Genomic DNA, 25104 nt, shown 5'->3' with positions numbered 1-25104 from the left:
CAGCTCCTTGTCTTCGCAGCAGATTGTGCAGTAGGACTGATAGCCGTCGTACGTCTCCTGGGTGCTCCTGGCAGACCTCAGTGAGATTGATCGGGGCACCTGGACAGACATGGCTATCCTCCTCTTAGAGGACCGAATGGGAGCCAGAGACTCCAGGTCATTCTCTTCTTTAAGTTTCATCTCATGGAGATTCAGTCCTGCCTGGAATATCATGTGAGCTGGAGGCTTCTCTTCCGGCCGGCAGTACCACATGGTTGCATCTACCCCAGCCTATCCCTTGCTCCCATGGCTCATGAAACCTAGTAGTAGTAAGGAGCAGTTCAACTATAGGCTGAGCAAGTGCAGAATGGTGGTAGAATCTGCCTTTGGACGTTTAAAAGCTCCCTGGCACTGTTTGCTGACTAGGTCAGATCTCAGCGCAACCAACATTCCCATTGTTATTGCTGCTTGCTGTGTGCTCCATAATATCTGTGAGAGTAAGGGGGAGATATTTATGGTGGGGTGGGAGGTTGAGGTAAATCGCCTGGCATCCGATTTTGAGCAGCCAGACACCAGGGCGATTAGAAGAGCACAGCAAGGCGCGCTGCACATCAGAGAGGCTTTGAAAACCAGTTTCATGACTGGCCAGGCTTCAGTGTGACAGTTGTGTGTGTTTCTTCTTGATGCAAACCCACCCCTTTTGTTGATTTTAATTCCCTGTAAGCCAACCACCCTCCCCCCTTCGAAATAAAGTAACTATTGTTTTGAAACCATGCATTCTTTCTTTATTAATTAAAAAAAAATGAGATAACGGACAAGGTAGCCTGGGTGGGGTGGGGGAGGAGGGAAGAACAAGGCCACATTGGTTATTGTAGCCACACTAAAAATCAAACTGTTTGAATAACAGCCTTCTGTTGCTTGGGCCATCCTCTGGAGTGGAGTGGCTGGATGCCCGGAGCCTCCCCCCTGTGTTCTTGGGCATCTGGGTGAGGAGGCTATGGAACATGGGGAGGAGGATACGCGGTTATACAGTGGATGCAGTGGGGGTCTGTGCTCTTGTTGGCTTTCCTGCAGCGCCAACAGATGCTTCATCATGTATGTTTGCTCCCCCAACAGACGCTTCATCATGTCCATTTGCTCCCCATTAGCCTCAGCATCGCGTCCTGCCTCCGCTCTTCGCGCTCACTTAATTCTTTTCTGGCCTCTGCCACTGAATGCCTCCATGCATTGGCTGTGCCCTATCAGTGCGGGAGGACTGCATGAGCTCAGAAAACATGTCATCGTAAGTGTGGTTTTTTCACCTTCTAATCTGCGATAACCTCAGGGACGGAGATGATGGGGGGACTGCATGGTCACCTGTGCTGCTGAGTGCTGCTGAGTTCGCCACGCTGACCAAACAGGAAATGAAATTCAAAAGTTCCCGGGGCTTTTCCTGTGTACCTAGCTAGTGTATCGGAGTTCAAAGTACTGTCCAGAACAGTCACAATGGAGCACTCTGGGATAGCTTCTGGAGGCCAATAAAGTCAATTTGCGTCCGCACTACCCCAAATTCGACCCAGCAAGGTTGATTTTAGCTCTACTCCCCTCGTCGGGGAGGAGTACAGAAGTCGATTTTAAGAGCCCTTTAGGTCGACGGAACGGGGTTGGTTGTGTGGAAGCAGTCATTTTTAAATCGACCTAATGTGGCTAAGTTCGATCTAACCCTGTAGTGTAGACCAGGCCCATCGACAGCTCTTAGTCCCAGTCTGTTGCCCAGCAAGTTATGGTTTCTTTCCCGCACCAGTCCCAGTCTCACCAGACTCTTTGTACCAATCTACTCCCTTCCCTCCTCTCTGTCCAGTTTTGTCCCCTCTTGGATTCAAGTCAGGCGACTTCCTCCTGCACACTTCTGTGTGAGCAGGTGGGTCATAGAGAGGTGAGACAGGCTTCTATTTGCAGTTCCAATACCCAGCCCCAGCCTGGCTTGGAGCAGCTGGGAGCAGCCATTACAGTGAAACCCCAGTAGCCTTGGGCTCGTGCATTTCAGTCTCCGTTTCTTTGTGGTGATGGTGCATGCAGTCTGGTCACCACATTGGAACGAAGAGGGGAGCATGCTCAGTGAGAACAGAGATTTTAGTTGCTAAAATCAAAGAAGTCTTCAGTGAGGATAGGCAAACTGCGGTTTTTCAAAGCCTTTTAAATTGGCCAAATTTCAACAGATTTTCCCAGGAATGGCCAAAGGCCTCCCCCTGCCAAATTTCAAGTCCCTGCTTCAGAGCATGGGAGCTCTGGAGCTATTCAAAGAAAAAGTTACCAGAGTTTTTTAATATGGGCAAAATAATGTTTTCCCTAGCCTTGTTCTTGGAAGTGACTGGACTGTTTTAGATGAAATAAACAAAAAACAAAACAACAACAAATAATTCAGCCTGCAACATATAGATGGCATGTAAAATTTCAGCCCAAAGTTTGGCAAAGTTATAAGCAACTGAAAATATGGTCTTAGAATTGGAAGTGTCGGGCAACCTTAATAATAGGTAGTGCTGCTACCAGCCTATAATAACAAAAATTTCAAATCCTGAATATATTAGATTGTATTCCTCTTCTCCCACTCTTCATACATTGTTTGGCTCTTAGATTGTACACATTTAGGACAGACCCCGGCTGTAGATAGGAGCATTTTGTTCTAGGTAGCTTTGCATGTTCCACCAGCTCTGAAAAGAAGTGGTGGAGGTCCCAGCATTTTGGTCATTTTGAACTGGACAGGACAGTGCTGGAGAATACAGTGGAGGGAACAATCCCACATCTGTGATTACTGCTCTAGGGAGAGCAGCATGAACTCTATATGGCCACAAGATGGCACATGAGAACACGATCAAGAAGACACAGCACTGAGGCAGGCCATCTAAACTAACAGAATAGTGGCATTTTCTAGCCTGCCAGCCACATAAGGAATGATTGATCTGTGTTGTTTATTAGTCTTGCAGAGCCCAATACAGCCCTCATCAAAGTCATCAGAAGCTTGTCCATTGACTTTGATGGGAGTCTAATAAGCCCTTATAGAGGACTAACCTTGAAAGCGTAGCATAACAACAATTAGGTGGATAACATCACATTTCAAAGTAATAATTGAGCTTTTTAAAATGATGATTTGTGAAAGCATAGCAAGATAGTCCAATGACCGGCTGGCCTAGTGGTGAGGCCATGGTTCTATGGTTTCCAGCAACTTAGTTGTCCCAGAGGGCCCCAGCTGTGGCCTCATTTACTCCTGTGTGCTCCAACTGCTCCCCAGAGGATCTGTCCCTACCAAAAAGCAGGGAGGGAGAGACAAGGTAGGGGGGACCCAGGCCCACCCACTGCACCAGGTCCCAACCCAGAGCCGCAGGGGGTTATCATAGCCCAGTTATTGAGCTACCCCAAATTAGGCTTTCCCTTGAGGTCTCCTCCTATCAGCCTGGAGCTCTTCAGTTTGGGTTATGATTGCTGGCTTAGAAGTTTTTCCTCCATCTCTTAATGACCTGTTCAAGCAATCTCCTTTAAGGCTCTCAGCTCCGAAAGAGGGGGGAATCCAAATCCCTGCTACTAAAGTAGCCTTCACAAAGCTGTAACCTCACCTAACACAGTTGTAAACACCAGCCTTGTTTGTTAGTTCAGCATACAGCTCCTTCCCTGCTGTCCCTGAGCTACCAGTGTCCTTTTAAACCTGCACGTGCTGAGGGCAGGGGCCCCCTGGCCCAGCATTGCTCTGCTCCCAGCCCTGGTTCAGTGTGGGGCCTGTAGGCTCCATCACAGAAAGCAACATCTAGTCAATATGAAGTTTATTACCCATTCCCGATATGGTCACAATTAAGGTGAATGATCCTTTGGTGTGTTTCCGTATTTTCCTTTTGTTACTCATGATCCCATTCCTGACCAAGTACCTCTGTTAAGATGCTGTCCTCACCTGCAAGCAGTATGTGAGGGATTTGTTATTATTTTCCCTTTTACCCTCATCTTCTTTTTATGGGTCATTTTGTTTCCCCATTTGTATCTCAATGCCCACCCCTCATTTTTAGGTACACCAGAAATTTTCTACTGCCCCAAGACACTGCATCTGATCTAGGACTAGTTCATTTCCACAATGCTTATATATTCTACCTAACTAGGGAACAAGAGTCCTAGCAATGATTTTTACTATGTATATAGTGCTGCAGAAGTTCTGAGTTCTCTGAAAATCAGTTCCCCTACACAATAGCATCTGTGATCCCCATTAGCCAGGTCACTGGCGGGCCTGCTCTGGGAACTATGAGGTTCACAGGCTAATGTGATGCTGAGTGGCACAGGCATGCCGAGAAATCTTAATACTGATTTGTAAGTCAATTTCCAACCAATCAGTATCTGGTGCGTGACTTATAAACGTTTCCCTTAATTGCTTATTTAATGAAGCATGGTGGTAGCTGCATGTAGATTTAGTTTCACTATGAAAGATAAGATGTGTACAAATAAGTAATATACACTGTACAAAAACAGGACAGAGACTGGCTTATCTCCAGGGCACCGTCACCTATAGATCCACTGCATTTTCAGGAGAGACTCTAATTGGCAGTTAGAGCAACGTTTAATCCATTGGGCATCACCCAAAACTGGGTTGCTGGACTGGCCACTGAGTCACACCACACTACGCAGTAGCATTGCTGCTGTTCAGCCCCCCACCTTGCTGCAGCATCCCTCCCTTCCACTCACTCAAACCTGCCTGATGCTCTACCCCTTACATCCACTAGAAAACCAAAGCTGTTGCAAAGCATGACAGTCCATTTGTTAAGCTTTTTGTTCTAGTGTTTTGTTATCTTCATTAGCTGTCTATTGGAATCCCGGTGGAGTTTAAGGCATTGGTTTTCATCTATGAAACCCAACATAGCTTGGGGCCTGCTAGTTTGAGAGGCTACTACATTTGTTATCAGCAAAGGTGGTTTAGCTAGAGTCCCTGCCATTTAAGAGGAAGGAGGTGCTGGCAAGGTATTTTCCCCTAGGGGCTCTCAGCCTTGGAACTCACTCCCAACTTTGATTTAAAATAGCTGGAATTTGTTGATACTCTGAGAATGCTGCACTGTCCTGTTTTGGAGGTGTGTGTGTGTGGAGGGAATAAGAGCAATGACAGTTGATATGGGGACAGTGCTGATTTTTTCATCTAATTCATATTCTTTTGTGGAGTGTCCGACACTAAGCACCCCTGTATTTCCACCCTACACACTATTATAATAATCCTTGTACAAAATATGAGGGATCATTTGAAAACAAATAACTCCCAGATTATCAATATTCTTGAGTGATGTGTGTACGCAATGTGGATTAAGAGGTATGCATATATGCTGGAAATACGACCAAAGTGTGTGTAAACCAGGTATGTCCAGGGAGTTGTTAAACAAGTCTATCCTAAACAAAGGAACATGTGTTCACTTCAATTTATATACAAGCAGTAAACAGGACCATCATGACAGCAGGGGAAGGAGACAGCAGGAAACAGAACACTTTGTATTTAAGATAACAAGTGGGAGAAGACCGAGCATGGAGCTTCCTTCACCCCCAGACTCCATGCCGCCTTCCTCAAGCTTGCATACACTTCCCTTTGAGTGGTAACCTTCAGAAGAATCCATTGCAAAGGTTCACTGGTCTATAAAAACAGGACAGTTGAACCTCAAGCGATAAGGAATTGAATTATAAAATTGTATACAGTGAGGTCTTTTCTGAAGGTTAATGACACACTTGTAATTCATATCATTATGAAATGTATGTATTAACACTATCTGAGGAAACATGGATACTCGATGATGTTACGTTTTAACGTCTGTGGCCAAACAGGGAGAAACAAGTTCCACCCCAGACAGGAGAGAGGGCAGTTATTTATCTGTTTCCTATGTAAATTAAATATGGCGGAATGAAAACAATGGAAGCCCCATTTACATACAGGGGATGGGAAGCCCACAGGACATGAAGAAAAGCATGAGGTCATCCTGCCTCTTGAAACAAATTCATTAAACTTTGGAGAACATGAGCAAAGACAGACACCATCTTTGACATCCATCATTAGACAGACACAAGGGAACAGAGCCCTGGCAAGCTGAGAAAGATGGATCCTTCAACCAAATGGGGGTTGAAGTTTCTCAAAATTGAATATAGGTGAGGAACCACTTGAATAAAGGCTGTATCTAGACTTTTAGATGTGTGTTTTCATTTTTCTTTGCTTGTAATCCTTTCTACCTTAATTGCTTTTACTTGGCATCACTAACCTATGTTCTATTGTTAATACATTTGTTTTATTTTTACTATAAGTCACTGTGTTTGAATTAAAGTGAATGTTAATGCCAGTTATTGTGGCAAGCTGGTGGGTTTGGTGTCTTTAGGGAAACAAACGAACCTTATTCTCTGAACTGTCCAGGAGAGGGCTGGGCATTGCAGAGGACACAGTTTTGGGAAAATCCAGGACTGGGGGTGTGTTGGGGTCACTTTACAAGTAGTAACCAAGGCTGGTAGAAACCAGATTGGGGCTGTAGACAGACAGCTGGGGTCAGAGCTGTTGAACCAGGCTGTCTAGTACACAGATACTCAAGATGTGACCTGAATGCTGATAGGCTAGTTGAGCTTGCCAGGTTGGAGCTACAGCAGCAAAGAAAGCATTGTGACACACCCAGAATTGCAGGACAAGTGGTAACACAGCCCCTTACTGGTGTGGATTGCAGCCTGAACGGGGCCAGCATGCTGGATTTGCTATTTTGTGGTATGAATGTGCATGTATAAAATTGTTAGTGATACCTGGATCAGGCACAATTCCTATAGGAGCTTTGCTGCCAGATATGAGTAAGGACCAGGGAGTCACAAGAAGAGGAGCTTGCCAGCTGGATGGGTCCTTGCCTCTGCAGCTGTATGTGGGAAGTCTTCTTCCCTGAGTATGCATGAGGCCTGGAGGCCTCATCTCCTGCAACACTCTGTCACCCTCTCTTGCTGAAGGACAATTCACTGGAAATTCTGCAATGTGCACCTTATTGAGTTTTTTGTCTTCTTGGCCACTTCCTGTAAGGCCGCTCAGAGGGGATAGCATCTCTGTTTAAAACAAGAATCCTTCCACTTGCCCCTATACAACTAAAGGCTATTGTGTGATTGTAGAGGCAGAGGCAAGACTCAAATATTTATATCTTTTGCAAGCTGACTTCAGAGAAGAGGCCAACTGGCCAGGAGAGTACACTGCCTTGGAGGGAGGTCCAGGCAAGTCACTCAGCAAGTTGAGTGGCACCTTCTAATAATGGCTCTATTAAAAACTTGCATGGTTTAGAGAGAGATTAGTCAGTAAAGCTTTGCACAAAAGAATTTCCTTGGAATATACTCACTGCCAGGGTACATTGTTCACCTCTTTCTGATCAGGCAGTACCTACAAGACCCTTGTGGAAGCAGCATACAATAGTGAATGTGCTACTGAGCTGGGACTCAGGAGTCCTGTGTTCTATTGCCAGCACTACCACTGACCCGTTGGATGACTTTGAGTTGTAATTCCCTGCCACTTCTGTCTTCTCTATTTACATTGTAAGCTGTTCAGGATAGGGATGGTCTCTAAATATGTGCTTACCTAGCACCTAGCACAATGCAACCCTCATCTTGGTTCGAGCCTGTTGGCACTACTGTAATGCAAATAAGGGTAAAAGATTAGCTATGCCACACACTTGTACCAGGATACTGCACTGTTAAATATCCAACAATTAATTATAGAATTATACTAGCAATTACATTTCTTACAAGATCTCAAGGTGTCCTTGGGGTGTACAACAGGCTGTTGCTCAAAATGTCTTTTGTCTGCAAAAAAGTGAGTATTTTAAAATGAATTAATACCACTTTTAAATTAGTGCTGCACATTCAAGTAGCCATATCTGATGGGGTCACTGAGGTGTTTTGGCACAACATACTTTCTCAGATAATCATTACCACACCAGTGGTACCATGACTTCAAGGCAAGTGCTGACAGAACTTCAGTCACTAGACCTTTGGATTCCAGCACCTTATACCATAGGTACAATGGCATAAACAGTTACAGCTATATAGGTAGGCTACTTATATGGTCCCCATTACTATAGAATTTGAGTGCCCTGTAATCTTTTTCTGTTCACTAGACATCATGGAACTCTCTATTGGCTCAATATTGAATTTGACCCATGTCCCTCCCAGAACGAGCTCTGTCATTACCAGTTTCCCCTCCCCAGGTCATTCTGGAAGCAAGGGTACCCACTAATGAGCCAGCAGGCTCGTTACACAAGTTTGAACTTGGAGATGGCCAAAGTATAGCTCATGAGCTAAATACAGCCCACAGAGTCATATAATGTAGTCTGTGGTCACCTGGAGCATTGCACTGAATAATGGGACTTGTAGTGGCACCTCTGTAGTAATGTCAATAGTGGTTATAATCTACTGAACCTTAAGTAGATTTGTGCCCCAAGGGGGCCTGGCAAGTTCCTCAGAGAAAAGTCTGTGCATCCTGCTTTACTGTAAAACAGTCACAGCCCAGCAATGCTAAGATACTGTCATGTCTGCGTACCAGAATAGTATCTATAACGAACTCACAAGAGATCTGAATGAGAATCAAGTTAATCACTTCAGCAGCATTTAATTTCAGCTGCCCAGAATTGGTTACAAGAAGAGCAGAGTCAAGATAATGCTCTTAGATTCCCAGAGAGCAGCAGTGGCTCATACTGCTTTTTTTCATTTGTGGTTAGCTAAGCAATTACATTCATCCCCTGGTGATGCAGACCTCACTAGTCATCTGTGCCTTTTTCACCTTTAACTGGCTTACTACAATGTGTTCTATTTAGCTTTAGCATTAAAGATCATTCAGAAGCTTCAGTTAGTGTAGAATGAAGCAGCCTCACAACCTAGTCAAGTTAGCCATTGCAAGCAAATAATGCTTATGCTCTGTGAACTGCAGAGTTCTCCAGATTCTATTCTGGCTATTGACCCTTATCTCTAAAGTCATTAAGTGGAAGTGGTTACCATAAAATGCACTTCTCTCCTGATGGTCCTTCATAACAGCTAACATAATCTAAGGCACTTTCATTGACAGTCCCTACTCACCCAGACTTGGGTATTTGAGCTAAGTCATTTACACTGTAAGGCTCCTTAGGCTGGTTTCTCACAGTCTGCCAGAGGTAGACTTTATTAAGCTATAAAGGCCAGAGCAAGGTACAATCTGCTTAACCATGAACCATCAGTGGGTTATGGCTGGTTGGGGTAAAACAGGGCATGAGGAGGTTTATGTCATTGTAGGCAATTTGGCATTGTATGGTCCTATGCCATACACTCAAATGCTATGCGGATAGGCTCATACTAATCAATTAATCAGATATGACATTTTCCTCTGCTAAGAGTTGAAACAGTAGCTTTCAATAGGAAAAACATTTCCTTATAAATATGCAAATTTTTCTCCTTACTCCGAGATTCACTATTGTAAATTACTACTAGCTCATAGTAACAGATTTGGTTAAGAAAGGGATAATTTTTGAATTCATGGCTTTCCCTCCCAAATTTCAATTTTATTTGACATTTTTTGACTATTGCTGGTTAAAAAAAGTCTTTCAAATTTTAAGCTTTTAAAAATTGTTCAAATTCCAACCAGTTCTAAATACTAATATATTTTTATCCCAAATAATTTTGAGCTTAGTGAAAAGGCTTTTGTGATGCATTTTACTTTCATAGACAAAGACTGCACAGTGCTGTGTATGTTTGTGCAAAACTTATAAAGGGTCACTTCATAGGAGGTCATGGCAAAGGAAGTCTTAACAAACCTTTTCACATGCCTGGTCTGTCATGAAGCCTTAAATCTGGTGAGCTTTCCAGGTTTTCAGACTGTGTTATGAAAGATTTGCACAGCTCTCGGGCAGTCAAGAAACTCTGGCATGATTTCAACCATCAAAGGCCATAAGGACCACAGAATGCATTGTCTCGCTAGGCTTTCAATGCTTTTCCTTTTCCCAAGTGCCTTCTTTAGAAGTTTAGCAAACACACATCTAGCCATATATAATATGGCCACAGTTTCTAAAGCATTTGACTATATCTTAATAATCTTGTGGATACCTCCTCCCCCATTGGCAATGATATCTGAGGTCTCTTGTTGTCATTTAGTAAGGATATGCTATGATTGCCTGGCACGTAGACTGCTGTTAAACAGCGATTGTAACACATTTAACATTCATGGAGCTTACCTTGGTTCCTGGGTGTCTCTGTGCTAGTACTTCAGGGAGATGCACGCTGTCCCTATGTAAGGGGACTGTTGCCCCCTTACTAACATTCAGCGGGGGGTGTTTTAGTTGCTAGCTCCCAGTGCTAAAAGGGGAAGGGTCTATGGGAAACCAGAACCCTGAGACTGATAGTCCCCAGGAACAATGGGGAGAGGCCAATGCTCCAGGTCAGCCTGAATGACAGGGCGGGCAGGCTAATCAGGGAGTCAGGAGGCCAGGGAGGTCCCGTCCTCCGTGTGAGCTGGATTTGCCTGGGTCAGACAGAGTGGGGCCGAATTAAGGAGAAAGCAGGGGCCCAAGCTAAGCTGGGGAGCAGAGCTGTGCCAGATCCAGAGAGACCAGAAAAGCAGCCCAGAGAGAGCAGACCCTGTCCTGGGAGCAGAGCTGCAGCAACCAGAGCCAGAGGGGCCAGAAAAGCAGCCCACGAAGCAGGTCAGTGCTGGGAGCAGAGTCACAGAGGCAGCCTGCAGAGCAGACCTGTCCTGGGAGCAGAGCTGTAGCAACCAGAGCCAGAGGGGCCAAAGAAGCAGCCCAGGGAGCTGGAGGCAGAGCAGCAGCCGTGCTGAGACAGAGTGATGGAGCTGGGGCTGGAGCAGTGCGGGGCTGGGTGTGGTGAGCAGGTGGGAAGAGCGAGGGGGACCCTGGGCAGCGGGCCCAGCACAGGGAGACGCCTCAGCCAAGAGGCTCTGCAGGTCAGGCTTGGATCGTAACCCTGACAGGGCGGGGGCGACACTGGGAAGAAGGGTTCTACCACTTAGAGCCTGAGAGCGTGTGGCCACCACCAGAGCAAGTGTCCAACCCACAGCATCCCTGTAGCACAGCCAGGGCCTGAGAAGAAGGCCTGGGACTTACAAGGAACAGACTGTGAACTGCCCTGGATTTGTAGGTTAAATGAAAACTTGGGTTCTGTGCCATCTGGGCCGGTTGTCAAGGCTGGTCATGAGAGAGTAATTAGCTAAGAGTTTTTGAGAGATTCCTGGCCAGATCCTTGGCCCCCATTCCATTGGTTTGCTCTGCTTAGGATGTGCAAAGCAGCTAGAAGACAACCCTAAAGGAGCAGAGAGGGATTCTTCCGATGCTGGGGAAAGCCCAGGTAGTGTAAAGGCACTGTAATGTGCTCTAACTGCACTCGTGTTGTAACCTTCACCTGACACTGGAAGCGTGTCAGGGGCAGGGCTGGAGCATGATGCTCTTTGGTGATCCTTACCACTAGGGGCCCAGTTAGTGCAGTTTAAAGGCAGTTCTGACTTGTGCCAGGGTCAGTTCAGTCTCTAGAATCACAGAAGTTGAAAAGGTGGTTTACAGCCACCTTTGCCTCCCTCTGTTTTAAGCTAAGTTGAGCTGTGTGCTGGCACAACTAAAGATGTAATTTTTAATCATTCTGTGTTAAAAACAACTTGGTCTTTTGCTTCTTGATAGAGCTCCTGCAAAGAGTTTATCCTCCTTTGGACATCTTTGGTGTTTGTAGCAAACGGGTCAGCATAACAAATGGTTAGTTAGCATAAAAACATGCAGTGATATACAGATGTTCCATGACACTTTTAAAAGACACCACAATTTTTATGAATAGGCACACTGTATGTTAAACAAACTTGTGAAGTTCCTGATGATGCTGATTCAGACCAGCACTTTAATTTCAACCAAAGTGATTTAAACAGGAAAAAACAGAATAGACTGGCCAGCGGAGCTGGTACACTTCCAATGAAGCGGGTCCTTTATTCTCAAAATAGTCTAAGGTTGCTTTGTATAAAATTACACCAATTTAACTGAGCAAGGGGGTGTCTAATTGCTGTGTAATTAAAATAATTCAGAAAAGTATAGCAAGTAAAACTCCCACCTCAAATAACCGTCAGCTTTGCCAAGATTGTTTTTGTAAAATCAAAAATAGTTTCTTACAGATGCACTGGGGACAAAAATTGGGAAAATGGATGTCTAGACATGGGGCCCCAAATTCATATTTATGCTACAAACTTAAATAACTGGCTTTATTTTCAGCAATGATGAGTACACATGAATTCCATTGATTTTTAGGGAGTTGCAGGTGCTCAGCACCTTTGAAAATGAGTCCATTTAGGTCCTGATCCTGCAAACAGGCTTAACTAACTCCAGGCATGTGAGTAGTGCCATTCATTGACTTTAGTTTAGCCCACTGCTACGTTAAACTCATGTAAATGTTTGCATGATTGAGACCTAATTTAGGTGTTAAATATAGATTTAGATACCAAACTTGAGAGGAAGGTTGGTCTTGCGGTTAAGAAGTTGGCCTAGAACTCAGGAGATCTGGGTTTGGTTTCACTGCAAACTTCCTGTGTAACCTTGGACAGATCACTTAATATCTCTTTGACTCAGTTCCCATCTGTAAAATTGGGATAATACTGCTGTTATGCTGGGAAGTGTTAATGGTTGACATCAAGTAGTCTTTGATCTATAGACAATTACATACCTCGATAAAGTGGATGAGTGTGCCAAGCATACTTCTTTCAGGCTAAATAGAAGTAGCAATTAAGCCCTCTTATGTAGTGCGATAGCTGGAAACAATAGAAGCCACTGCCCAAGGCAATGGGCCATGGGGCAAGGCCTGATTAGAAACTAAACCATGTGGGTTGAGGGTTTCCCTGGTTGTAGACACAGGGGCTGGGAGATTTTCTGGCAAGCAGATAGCAAGACAAGTCATGAGTGTAGTTCTGAGAGGAAGCAGAGACACAGAACCCCTTTGGGCACAGACCAGAGGGGAAGGTCAGATTTGGAAATTGCCAGCAAGGAAGTTGCCTGCTGTTATGGGAAGCTACTGTGTTCAGGGAAACAGGACTTTGTGTATACTCTTTGTAAATAAAGAGAATTGCACCAAAGAATAAACTTATCCATTTTTCCTTCTAATGGAAACCATCCAGAAAGGCTTGTTTAACTGTTCAGGCCAGAGAGAGGCAACAATACTACTTGTGGCTGTCTTAGCTATTCAGACTAAGTTCTGTGGTACGGGGATTGTCACTTAACTGTGTGTTTGTATAGTGCCCAGCCCAATGGAAGCCCCAATCTCAGTTGAATCCTTTATGTACTACAGTAGTACAAGTGAACTAATAACTACTTTAGGCACTGATGTTTGCATATTTTGACCTGAGCATATTAGAGGAAGAATTTAGTTAATATATCAAGAATTCTGTTTGCCAGAGTTCAGATGAAGAAATCAAGATAAGTTTAATTAAGATCTATAAAAAGCTCAGTATGACCATTTGGCCAATCAAAAATGTTTGTTCAAATTATGAGGCAGTAAAAACAGAGGGATCTGAAGAAGAAAAATTCTAATATCAGAAGGCAGTTTGAATGGATTGCTTAATTAAATTGTTAATTTAAGGAGTTTGGAAACATGGTGACGAAACATTTTCTCTGCTGCTCTCACAGATGTACGTCTGTGTACAATAAGGACATTTTAACAGGTAACATACAATAGATGGCTATATGGTGCCTGGAGAATTGTTTAATTGGGCAACATAAAGAGAATATCTTGGCGTATTCAAGGAGTGCTATAAGGTCGAGTTCTGATTTCCAAAAATGGAATATCTTTCACCGATGACATAGTTTTTCAAGGAGAAAGAGACTGGGAGAATAAAACTTAAAATACTGGTGTCACCCCACTACATATTTCAATTTAACCCATGCAAGATTCACTAAATAGGAAATGCTGGACGCTTTTTTTTTTTTTTTTTTTTTTTTTTTTAGTAACTAGTTTTCGGGGAATTCAAAGATGGAATTCGTCTATACAATTATTTAACACTGTACAGTTCAATAAGCCATCTATGATTACCATCATCAAAACTAAGGACTCTTCATTTCTTACATGGGCAGTTACCTTGCATACAAACATTATTTCAAGTCACAAACAAAATTGGAAGTTTAACTATGGAGAGTTTCTTTTATAAGTATAGGATTTAAGGAACTGCCAATTTTGGATCAGAAAGGTCCTTTCCTTTAAATTATATTACAGAGAATCTTGATGAGATTTATGCCTAATGCTGGTGCACATAGCTGACAACACTTGTTACAATTCAGGGGAATGTATACCCATTTGATCAGCTTTCTGTGATTAGCAGAGAGACCCAGGTAAACTGGTCCTTCCTGTGTCCTGTATTTCCATAGAGCAGGTTGCAGGCATAATTCAGGATCTTTTATTTAAGACTCCTTAATTTGTGATCAGTACCTTAGGCGTATTAATGCTAAAAGTCCAGCTCCAAGTGCTTAGCTTACTCAAGACTGTCTGGATATATTCTGGAGGCTGTACAACTGGGAGGAAAGTCTGCTGGTTCTTAGATGTATATATTTCTCTTGAATACTGTGGCCTGTGATCTTCAGGTTTAAGACAGCTCTTCATGTGTACAGTATATAGTTGTCACTTGATTACTATTACTATAGCTCAATGATCCATACTAATGACATTGTAGTAGCAAGGCAAAGACAAAACTGTCCTACACTGTAAGCTTGTCTCCGCCTCCAAAGTGCTCCCCAATTGGCAAATGGAGGCCACCATATCACTTACACCCATTTCTGACTGAACAATCTCACAATGATTTTAATTTGATCAGAATAGCACAGTAATCAAATTACCACATTGCAAGCGTACTTGTTATAAGGAATAATGAGCCCACCCAATTCTTATGTTCAGTCCCTAAACAAATTTGGCTATAGCTGACTGGCCACTGACAAGTGTTTTGAACTCTCCCACATAGAACTTTCCAGGCTTTAAAGGTACAGTAACCACCCAGTCCCCACTGTTCTTAAAGCTCTGTATATCACAGTCTGTCACACTACTATTTTTTGGCAAATAATTATACTTGTTTTTTCCCTTCTATATAAAAGTGTGAAGTATACTATTTTACTGAAAGCTGCTAAATAGTTTGTGTCTTAAGTGACTGTATTGCTATTCTATTTACCATCAAGGATATCGTCAGCCAATTAAAGCAGGAAATACTGAAAAGTCAGAGCGGCACATGCAGCATATTGCTACAATTCTGAAAATTTTCTTTGGCACTAAAATCCGACATTCACTTCCCAAGGGGCAGGGTGGGCGGGCGGCGGGGAATGCAATGAAGACAAATGCAAACACACGAATCTATTCCTCTGACAGGTTATAATAGCAAAGGTGTTATAACTGCATATGCCTTAATTGTTTGATCCCTCCTCTGAGGGCGTCCTTGTCAAAAGCTCTAGGGATGGATTGCTTCTCTTAAGCTCTTCTTTGGTGGTTGCCAGTTCTGAGGAATATTATTCACATCTGTAAGTGTTGCCTCTGCTATGTCTAGGTATTTGAGATATTCCTTGTTGATTAAAACAAATGGTGCCTAATTGGACCATTTTTGAAAGCTGAAATCAACCTCCTTCCTTCAGTGTTCTGAATTGCTGAAACTGTTAGAGGGATGAAATACTCTGTGTCTCATTTAAGAAGGAAGGAAGAACCATGCCGTACCCCCCACAACACCCACACTGTAGATGACGTTAGAAATTGGAAGAGCGAGAGCTGAATATAGCCTTGCACAAAAGGAAAATCTGTCTTCACTGTCATCCCAACAGAAATTATTGTGAAATTTTTAATTCCCATCCCACCCAACTTCTTGTTCAAATCTAATTCTCAGTGTCATGGAACAAAAGACTACAGCCTTCTTTATCCAGAGTGGACACTAAGAATTCTGTGACTGCCTGGAACTTCCTGGTCATCAGCTGTTCTACCAACCATGGCAACATGCACCTCATAATCATAAACAGAACTTTCTGCTCCCAAAGCCTCTACCACTTGAGCTAAAAGAATCCCTCTTAGCTGCAGCATTTATATTTAGCCTTATTTATAAAACAATAATACAGGCTGTATAAAGTAATATTGTAAAATGCTTTATTTTTATCCAGACTAAATTACTCCATTAAAATAGAAACCAAACTCTACATAAATCGATGCTTTTCTGCCTGTGAGTCACTTATTTGTTAAAAATATTCAATGGAACATACTTAAATTCATAAATAATATTGTTATGAAGAGTTGTTCCAAAACAACCACATACCAATAAGTCACCAATGGAACATGCTGTTAATTAGCATTGTGTTTATTTTGCATTACAATTATATTTATATCTAGATATGCTCTGACCAGCCTGACCAGGATTGTGCCATCATTTTGCTTCCTTCCAGCAGTGGTCCTATGTGTGCCTTTATTTTTAAACAGTTTATAAATCTCATTTTGTGAATGAGATATGAAAACAGGAATGATGATCCCCTGTGCATCTGAATTGTCTTGACATCTCTTATTAGGAAGCTGAAACATAGGATGCTTTTTAATGGGGCCCAGTGAAGGCTTCTGTAACTTTAGAGGAGGGTTTGATTAGGGTGCTTCCCATAGATTTTAAGGCCAGAAGGGGCTATTACATAAAGGACACAACATTCTTGCCCAACACAAATGATGAAAAACAGTTTTGGCAACCACTGCTACTGGACTTGCAGAAACGAAGATGAAGGAGGAAGGATCTGAGAGACAAGGGATAAAATTTTCAAAGAGGCTAAGTGATTTAGGAGCTTAAGTCCCATTGACTGTTACTGACAGGCTCTTAAATGTCTAAGCCATATTTGAAAATGGGCCCTAGGAGCCTGTTACTTAAACACTTATGAAAAATTTACCCTAGATACTAAATTACAAAGAAAAGTAATCCCATTAGGATGAAAAACCTGTGATCAATATAAAGAGACTAAAGTTGCAGAGAGGAGATGTAGGAGAAGGACTGGAGAATATGCATTCATATAAAGCTATCATATCCATAGTTTTAAAGCAGAGACAAATCAGAAGCAGAGTATATGATTGTGGCTAAGGGTTACAGAAGAAAATAAAAGAAGCAAAAAAAGGCAGTAAAAAGTTTATTTAGTATTATCTTTCATAGAGAGCTGTAAGTTAAGACATTCCTTTAGAAAACACATGAGTCAAGATCCCTGTGGCAAAGCCTTCAGCTTAAATCAGAAAAGCACAATACAAGGAACAGATAAAAGCATGATAAGGAAGTGGAGGGAAATAAAAAATTCTGATAACTATTTCCAGGGCAAGTGGGAAAAAAATGCAACTCTTTTGAACAGTAAAAAGATTACTTTAGCTGCTGCTCAGTAATTAATAGGATGTCTGGTTAATTAGGCAAAGTGATTGCCTAATTCAAGACACAAACAGGGAAATGAAGAACTACAATTAAGTAAAAACATCATAAATGATTATTTAAGTAAAGGCACAGTTTAAGGCCTGATTCAGCAAAGCACTTAAGCACGTACTTAACTTTTTAAGCACGCGCTTAAGTGCGTGGCTGAAAGAGGGGCTAAATTTGCAAGACTAGCCAGAATGCAACAAAGAGTCTTAACAACCATGCTACATATCGGTTGTTCCGAAATCCATTAGAGTTCTTTGGAAAGCTGATATGCAGCTATGTTGTTTTTACTAATGTGCTAAGAATAAGCAGGGAGAGACACACAGACAAGCTGTGGACTTAGGCTTCTCAAGGCAAGAAGTCTACCAGCATTGAACAGTGTACAGAAAGATTTCCCTGAGAGTACATTACCTTGCATCACATAATGGTAGACTGAATAAATAATGATACATACCATACAAAGCCATAAATAGTTTTTTCCTCCTTGTATTATGATGAAAACACCAATCTTTAACCCATCATATGCAACAGTTATGTAAAGTGTCCTGTAAAAGATAAGGACACTGGCATTACATCAGGGATGAATTTGGCCCACAGTGTAGACTGTCACTTGTTTTAAAAAAACAATCCCCAAACTAAACAAAACAAGAACTTTGTTTAATAGAGAATTCAAAGCACTTTTCTCCTCAGACTATTCATGCTCGTGATATAAAAATATTAAAATAGCACATTCCGCTTAAAATGTCACGTGAGAAAAGGTTGCAAGGCCATAATGTCAGATGAGCATAACTTGTCCATGCAGATGCTGGAAGAAATAAGTAATTGGAGATGGTAAGATCAAGGATGATCTTAATCAACCTGAATTTAGAGCAAAGAGTAGGGACAGGAATTATTGTGGATTAAAACACAACACTGCAGACATATTAAGCTGCAGCGAATAGATATTTTGAGTGAAGATAAAATGATTTCTTTCAGAGTAACAGCCGTGTTAGTCTGTATTCGCAAAAAGAAAAGGAGTACTTGTGGCACCTTAGAGACTAACCAATTTATTTGAGCATGAGCTTTCGTGAGCTACAGCTCACTTCATCAGCTGTAGCTCACGAAAGCTTATGCTCAGATAAATTGGTTAGTCTCTAAGGTGCCACAAGTACTCCTTTTCTTTTTAATGATTTCTTTGTTGTAATAGCTAATGGCATTTACCTTTTTTTTGCTAAACTTCTTCTGTTAGCTTGATGATTAATGCATTGCATAACCGTGTTCATATTGTTTAGTGTGTCTCAGTGCCCTGATATCTAATTTGTGTATAGACATTCAATAGGGGAAGCTAACAAAGGCTCTATTATTTGATAAGAGAGACAATAGCAAAATAGAAAAAGCAGTGGGAATTAACTAACAGACTTAGCAACCACTTGGCAATCAGTTTAGAAAAGGACTTTGGGGAGTATGGGAACCAGAACAATGTACAAAAGCAAACGTGGCACCATCCTTCAAAATGGAACTAGGAATGATGCTGACAATTACTGTCCAGAAAAATCTAACTTCTACCTAATTCAATTAATGGAAAAAATACTTGAGGGAAACAAAAAAACACACACAAAATAACCAACCAACAACAAAGAAAGTATAAGTGAGCACATTGGCTAGACTAATGCCTCCCTTCATTTACTTTGTCTCCCCCTAATATTATGCAGTTTGTGAAACCAGGTTCCCCAGGACTGAGTGATACTGGCTGTCAGTCAAAGAGGACCATGACCCATCTAAGTAGGGGAAAAGTGTTTGCTCTTAAGTGACCTTACGGTGGATCAAAAGTTGAGCTGAAGTAAGCACACAAGATGTTTTTGCCCATGCTCTTTGCACTTTTAACAAAGATACTTAGTTTTATAAAAGTGATGCCTTAACTGTACAAAACCACAGCAGTATATTTTAAAGCAATAGTTTCAGTTATTGCCATCTCCTTTTTTTGCTTTCAACATACCAACCCTTAGCCCTCGTTACAATCCATATTAACAGAAATAGTTGAGATTAATTCAGACATCTCCAGTTGCTCTTGCTAAGCTGATTGCTGCTGTTCCTTTCTGACGCTTTTCAGCTGGTTGCTTCCAAATAGGTACCGGGAGACCTGAGCACTCAGTGAAATGATGATTTCAGCAGGCTCTTTTGCAGTCAGCTGATGCAGATAGGGGTCTGATCCTGGACGGAAGCAGCAACAAGGCAAACCAGATCATCGGAGACTAATGGGAAAACTAAGCTTGCACTTATCATGTAAGTAGGGCGACCAGACAGCAAGTGTGAAAAATCGGGACAGGGGATGGGGGGTAATAGGAGCCTATATAAGAAAAAGACCCCAAAATCGGGACTGTCTCTATAAAATCGGGACATCTGGTCACCCTGCATGTAAACCTTCATGGTCTTGTTTGCCTAAACTTGAAACTCTGGTGAACAATTTAAATCCTATCAAAACGGGATTTACCACACTAATCCAGCCATCACATCTAGATACTGACTCCAGAAGTGGCCAATATCAGATGCTTCTGAAGGTTAAAATGGCATATGCCCTTTGTTAGATGTCCTATGTTGAACACAGGAGAAAGACAATATTTTCTTCATTACACAACTTTGATACTGGTCGTGTTCATAGTTGATGAAAAATATCCACCCAATTTAACACTGATCCACTAGGGTAACACAACACTACGATAACATAGGTAATGCAAGTTAATACAACAGTCACAATGAGAATTTCTGGCTCTCTTGCCCCATCCCTCAAAAGTCATGCTTCAGACTACCGTGCATTGGCAGAACACTGTGGAGGATTGTTTGCATAGCACCTATCTGCATTGTACCTTCTTGTAGCTCTTCACAATACATTAGTTTTTCCCTTTCATAAGCACATAGTAGTTGACTTACAAAAATAAAAAAATCAAATGTTCTTTCATACAAAGGATTAGCTCTAGGAGACAGTATTATTAGATAATTAAAACATTATTAAGAGAGAACATTATTCATGTTTGAGCTCTATAAATAAAACCACTATACAAGAGATAAGAATTATTATTGTTGTTATGGCTTATGCATCCTGAGTCTACACCATATTTGCAAGAGTTAGATGAGTAATGTTTCCAACCTAGTTAGCCAAGGAAGAGTTTTTTCCTCACACCCTCACATACACTAAGCTCTGAGAGTTATATGAAAAATAGCAGACTGTCACTCATAGCAATTAAAGGAAAGGACACAGGATATGATTTTGAGATATGAATAAGTTATAGTCAGTCACCCAAAATGTATGGAATAATATATGAAAAAAATCACAGGATGTATGAACAAAAACAAAACCTAACAACTGCCAGCTGATAAATACTTGCACCCTGATTTCCATGAGAGAAGAAAGACTACCATTTTCAGGCTCTTATGCACCTTTTTGTGTTTTTGGAGGGTAAGTAGTCTAGTTCACTGGCAGTTTCACTCCTCTACCATTTACGAGGCTTGGTGCCTGGGGATGTAGTTGGGCAGTAAACCTGAACCACCATGGACACACTGCTATTTTTAGTGCACGAATTCGAGCGGAGCTAGCACATGTCTGTCTGTCCAAGCTGGGAAGGAGCCTACCAGTTGCAGTGTAGACAGACTTGAGACTGTAGTTTTTCTACAGCTGGAACGAATCATGGAGTTTTTCTTTGGCAATGTTCGTGTATAGTGGTTTCTATAGTAGGACCAGGGGCAGAATGATAAGAGAACATTCACCCAGGGTCAGGTTTGGACACAAATTATCCTCTCCAGGCAGAGTTTTTTTTGCAGATGTTCTAGTAACCCTTGATTGAACTGCCCAAGGGGCCCAGATAAGAACCACTAGTGCTCACTCTAAACTGTAACTGTTTAAAACTCTGTATCTAGTGTATTTGCAACCTACCCCTTTCCTCACAGCTCTAGCAAAATACCCTTTCACTTAACCATGTGGCTGAGTGGTTATTGGGACCCATCAGAGCTAGCAGTGATTTGAATCACGCTTCACAGAATGATACAGACTTTTTTTCACCCCTAAATACCATTTGCAGATTCATTCTCTACAGCAAACTACCCTGAGGTTTTGTGGCTTTAGTTACTTGTTGTGAACTCACGCAGTTACTTTTCTGTTCTGAAAATGAGATTTAAGTCCAGTATTTCATAAGGACGTGTTTTGTAAAAACCCTCCCTAACATTAATGCAAGCCAGCTAATTAGCTTTCATCACTTCAGCAGTGAATTTTCACAAGAACTTTATATTTGTTGAGAGGTCTTTCTGCACTTACTGTTTAGGAATAAACCTCAATATTGATGTAAAATATTTATTAATAATGTTATATAATTTTAGGGTATTACAAATTTGTCTGCACCTTTACTGAATTTTAGGAGATTCTTATAATTACTTTCATACACATAATGCTTGAGACTATGACAGGTCACATGTGTTTGGTTGCTTATTTAATAAAATGAAATGTTCAAGCAAATGAAGGAAAGACCTAGGAAATCTCTGCTTTCTATTACCCACTGATAGGCACCAAAAGAGTTAGAGGCTGATACACCTTAGCCATAAAAACATATTTATTACCCCTCATATGTGTTTACATAGACTCCGGAAACAACTTTATTACTTTAATTTTTCATTACCATTCTATATTACATTCTTTTATACTATGTTTGAAAGATGTAAATAATCATAGAAATCATATACATGTAGGGCTGGAAGGGACTTCAAGAGGTCATCTAGTCCATTGCCCCTTGCTCAGGCAGCTGTCCTAAATCTGAATTATTGTGATTTATGCCTTGTCTAGAATTTTTTGAAAGGAGTCTACCTGCAAATTGTATATATACTAACAAAGGCTAGGTTGTAAATCTAGGAACCATTTGGTCAAAAGGCAAACGACCAATAAGATTATTTCCTCAAAGAACAGGGCACCTCCTCCTAGTATAAGTCACCAGTTTCGTATAGACACGATCTGTTTCTGAAGAAAACAATCTTCACAAGATACTGATGTTTTAGAAAGAGATCCAGTGGTATGAAAGGATGTGAGGAAGCCCTCTATTGAGCATTTCCAAAGAGGAGTGATACTTAGGATGCCTTATCAGAGCAATAAACTAAGTGATAAAAGTGGGCCTCTTCATTTTTTGCAAAAAGAAAAGCCTTTAGATTTTTACTAACGCAAAAATTCTAGAAATATCATTCGTGGAACGGATTTCTTTTATAAATAATTTTAGTTGTTCATTCTTCAATCTTTAAGAAAACATTTATGGTCTGGAAATGTTTTACAGAAGACACGGGTTACTTCTAACTCATGTTTCTTTTTCGAGGTGAAAACTTTGGTTGTCCCTCACATGCTTAAGATGGTATATGTTTTGAGATGTTTATTTTCAAATATTTTGTATCTAAATGCAAGCCTATCTTATAGTAATTGCCTGATACCATCGTTATATGAATAGTAAGATGTTTCAAGGACAAATAAAGCAAAGCCATTTGATGCTGTAACTAGTTATTGATGTAAGAATCCATCTGAGTATACAAATACTTACATTAATTAGGGAATGAATTAGTTATCTGGCAGTGCTGAAGCAATTCCTTACCAAACTCAGTAAAATAAGAAGAACCTCTCCAAGGACGGTAAGAAGAAATGACTGTAACTTCTTTGATGACCATTTAAGTTTTCTTTAAAAATTATTTAAAAGTAAAACATATTGTTTTAAGAGCTGAAAGACTTTTATGTAGGAAACAGGAGTACTGGACACATTTGAAAGAGAATTTCAATGCCCGTTAAACCTGATGGAGCTAAAGGGGGAGCCCACAAAATGAACCAAACAAAAACACCAAAAAAGTTAAAGCTCTGAAGGTGTTCTGAGAATTGCCTGCCACAAAGACAAAAGCTACAGTCATACTTAATAATTGTGATTATTTTCCTTGTCTTTAATTGTGGTGTTCCTAGGACAGCACAAGAACTCCATGTGATTAAAATAGTGGGAATCACATCCCTTAATTTACATTGTGAGACAGTTATGATTTGCTCAATGATCTTGAAAACAAGATCCCAGTCCTTCAAAGACCTATGCACATGCTTACCTTTACATCTTGTGAGTGATCTCAGCTAAATCAATGGGATTACCCAGTGCATAAAGTGAAACTCATCTTTTCAAGACAGGACCTAAAAGAGAGATTTTAATAATCTATTGTGGTATTTCCATTCTGTTTATGTCAGAGGTATTACTTTTTTCTTTGGCGTATTGAAAAAAGCCCATTGGTTAAAAAAATTACATGACACTCATTTAAATTAATGTTAAGACACATAGACAAAAATCAAGGAAATAAAAATAAAATCAAGACTAAAATTCCATCCCACTGAAATCAGTGGGAGTTCATGATACACAGTGAATATCTAATGGAGGCTCAGCAGTCCTCAGTGGCTTGTTCACTGAAGCTGACTGATAGGATATGAACAATTCACTGTATCTCTGCTCAGGGTCTCGTCAGGAATGAGTAAATGAGAAAAGAAAACATTACTCCAGCTGCTGGGGAAGGGCTCCGCTATGCTATCTGAATCATGGTGATTAGTATAGTTTGGTCCTGTCTACCTTACAGTTCAAACGTTTGGTTCAGCTGCCCCTGTAGTTGACCCCTATTATCAATAACTTCCCAGTGTAGGCAAGATAAAAAGCCCTTTAAGGATTTTTCTTATAACTTTTAAATCATAGCTGAATGTTATCAAGCCACATGGCTTTGTTTTAACATTTCTAAAAGGAAATCAGGAAAATTATAGGAACATGCAACAGCCACAAGAAAGGTAAGAGAAGAGAAGGATCTGAATAATCACACACACAAGTGTAAAGATTAAGGACTGACTGAAAGGGATCAAACCAAATAATATAGCTGTTTACAAAAACAGGAGAGGGCTTGATCTTGCACCACTGCAAGGGCGGATCAGGCTCCTAACTGTTTTCAATGGTAAGAACACTCTTTGCCTCTTTACTATTGTAACCCACACACCTTCTGGGTGTGGTGTTCTGTCCCATCTAGTGGCACCGAGACGACTTAAAGAGAGAGATAAAATGAGTCTGCTCTACAGCCTTACCTAACAGGCAGTTGGCTTTTAGCTCATGCCGTAGAGGTCCCAGGTTCGATGCCAACAACCGGGGTCTGTCAGCGTTACACTATGCCATGGACAATAAAAGGAAATTAGCAAGAAAAGAACACAAGAAAATCAAACTTTAAAATACAACCCAAACGAACATGTCAAACCATTCCAGCAGGGGAGTGCCAAAATGCCATGTTGGAACTCGAAAAACAAAGCAGGGATTTTAACTGTCTGTCATGACCCGCCCTTCATTGCTTTCCTGAAACTTTCCAACAGTAGAGGCACCATATCTGAAATGAGATCAGGTCACTTAATGGGCACCATTTAAAACTTTCATCATCACCAAAGAGTTCATCTCATTTCACTGTAATAACAAAACATGACAAGCCGGTAAAAGCACAGGGATGAGACAATAAAAACTTAAAACAGCCTCCATTGACTTTTGGCTTAAGGAAAGTATTATCCATTTACACAAGTGGCTTTCCCAGCAGAGAAGGCTGCGCCTCCTGGGAGCCCCTGACTTGAGAACAATGGAAATGCAGGTTCCATTCTCAGATGTGCAATCGCTTCTGATTACTTAGGGCTGCCCTAGATTAATGGTGTCTGGGGCCACTGGACTTTCTCTTTCAGGGTAACAATTCAA

General features: G+C 41.3%; 1 long non-coding RNA gene across 1 annotated transcript; it reads right to left on the bottom strand.

Annotated features, from left to right (window-relative positions):
* Window positions 1-1155: 1155 nt before the first annotated feature.
* LOC141981299 (uncharacterized) lies at window positions 1156-24539 on the bottom strand. Its single transcript, XR_012637724.1, has 4 exons — window positions 24459-24539; window positions 23453-23534; window positions 17823-17913; window positions 1156-1217 (listed from the first exon to the last, which is right to left on the bottom strand). It is a non-coding gene; the product is annotated as an uncharacterized LOC141981299 (long non-coding RNA).
* Between the last annotated feature and the right edge of the window lie 565 nt (window positions 24540-25104).

This window comes from Natator depressus, chromosome 2 (genome assembly GCF_965152275.1).
Source record: "Natator depressus isolate rNatDep1 chromosome 2, rNatDep2.hap1, whole genome shotgun sequence".
Taxonomy (NCBI): domain Eukaryota; kingdom Metazoa; phylum Chordata; order Testudines; family Cheloniidae; genus Natator; species Natator depressus.
The sequence above is the reverse complement of the archived record's forward strand: the minus strand, read 5'-3'. Positions and strand labels throughout refer to the sequence as shown.